The sequence below is a fragment of the Triticum aestivum genome, chromosome 5A (assembly GCF_018294505.1).
Source record: "Triticum aestivum cultivar Chinese Spring chromosome 5A, IWGSC CS RefSeq v2.1, whole genome shotgun sequence".
In the NCBI taxonomy this organism is placed as follows: Eukaryota; Viridiplantae; Streptophyta; class Magnoliopsida; order Poales; family Poaceae; genus Triticum; species Triticum aestivum.
This window is the reverse complement of record NC_057806.1, coordinates 484,138,500-484,140,900: the sequence shown is the minus strand read 5'-3', so window position 1 is coordinate 484,140,900 and position 2,401 is coordinate 484,138,500.

Below are 2,401 nucleotides of genomic sequence, written 5' to 3'. Positions count from 1 at the left end.
GTTCCTCCTGTTCGGATGCAGCCCCGTGATGACCCACAAGTATAGGGTATCTATCGTAGTCCTTCGATAAGTAAGAGTGTCGAACCCAACAAGGAGCAAAAGGAAATGATAAGCGGTTTCCAGCAAGGTATTCTCTGCAAGTACTGAAATAAGTGGTAACAGATAGTTTTGTGATAGGATAATTTGTAACGAGCAACAAGTAACAAAAGTAAATAAAGTGCAGCAAGGTGGCCCAATCCTTTTTATAGAAAAGGACAAGCCTGGACAAACTCTTATATGATGTAAAGCGCTCCCGAGGATACATGGGAATATCGTCAAGCTAGTTTTCATCGCGCTCATATGATTCGCGTTCGGTACTTTGATAATTTGGTATGTGGGTGGACCGGTGCTTGGGTGCTTCCCTTACTTGGACAAGCATCCCACTTATGATTAACCTCTATTGCAAGCATCCGCAAATACAACAAAAGTATTAAGGTAAACCTAACCATAGCATGAAACATATGGATCCAAATCAGCCCCTTACGAAGCAACACATAAACTAGGATTTAAGCTTCTGTCACTCTAGCAACCCATCATCTACTTATTACTTCCCAATGCCTTCCCCTAGGCCCAAACAATGGTGAAGTGTCATGTAGTCGACGTTTAAGAGTATCCGGCAAAGGTTTAAGCTCAAACACAGGATCACCCTTGGGTGGAGGAGGATCCCCTAGGATTTCAACAGGTAAATTGTTTTTCAGAATAGGTTCATGTTTAAAGAATACTTCATCTAATTCCATTCTTTCATTCATAAACATATCATTTTCATGGTCTGGCAAATATTGTTCTAAAGGATCACTAAGAGGTACGGCAATAGAACCAAGACCAATAATTTCATCCTTACTAGGTAATTCTTCTTCACGGTGTTGTCTACTAAATTTAGAGAAATTAAATTCATGAGTCATATCATCTAAACCGACAGTAACAACATCTCTTTTGCAATCTATGGTAGCATTAACAGTATTTAAGAAGGGTCTACCAAATATAATGGGACAAAAACTATCTTGTGGGGAACCAAGAACAAGAAAATCAGCAGGATATTTAGTTATCCCACACAAGACTTCAACATGTCTAACAATTCCCATTGGTGAAATAGTATCTCTATTAGCAAGTTTAATTGTGACATCAATATCTTCTAACTCAACAGGTGCAATGTCATGCATAATTTCTTTGTATAAGTCAATAGGTATTACACTAGCACTAGCACCCATATCACATAAGCCATGATAACAATGATATCCTATTTTAACAGAAATAACAGGCATACCTACCATAGGTCTAGGCTTATCTGTATCACGGGGTTTAGCAATTCTAGCAGTTTCATCACAGAAACAAATAACATGCCCATCTATATTATCAGACAAGAGATCTTTAACAATAGCAATATTAGGTTCAACTTTAACTTGCTCAGGAGGTGTATATGTTTTAATATTGCTTTTATGAACCACAGTTGAAGCTTTAGCATGATCCTTTATCCTAACAGGGAAAGGTGGTTTCTCAACATAAGAAGTAGGAACAATAGGATCATTATAAGTAATAGTATTTTCTTCAACTTTAATAGGTGCAGCTACTTTTACTTATATGGGAGGATGATATTTAAACCACTTCTCCTTGGGGAGATCAACATAAGCAGCAAAAGATTCACAGAAAGAAGCTACTATCTCAGGGTCAAGTCCATATTTAGTGCTAAATTTATGAAAAATATCGGTATCCATAAAAGATTTAACACAATCAAAACTAGGTGTCATACCTGACTCCTTACCATTGTCGAGGTCCCAATCTTCGGAGTTGCGTTTAATTCTTTCCAATAAATCCCATTTGAATTCAATAGTCTTCATCATAAAAGATCCAGCACAAGAAGTATCAAGCATGGTGCGATTGTTATCAGAAAGCCGAGCATAAATTTTTTGAATAATCATTTCTCTTGAGAGCTCATGATTGAGGCATGAATATAACATTGATTTAAGCCTCCCCCAAGCTTGAGCGATGCTTTCTCCTTCGTGAGGCCAAAAATTATATATATAATTGCGGTCACGATGAACAAGATGCATAGGATAAAACTTTTGATGAAATTCCAATTTCAATCGTTTGTAATTCCAAGACTCCATATCATCACATAGCCTGTACCATGTCGATGCATCTCCCCTCAAAGATAAAGGGAAGACCTTCTTCTTAACAACATCTCCGGGTACACCTGCAAGCTTAAATAATCCACAAACTTCATCCACATATATTAGATGCTCATCAGGATGTTTTGTTCTATCTCCCAAAAAAGGATTAGCTAGCAGTTTTTCTACCATACCCAAAGGAATTTCAAAGCAAGCATTTTAATTTTTAATAGGTTCAGTAGGTTGAGGAGCAACTC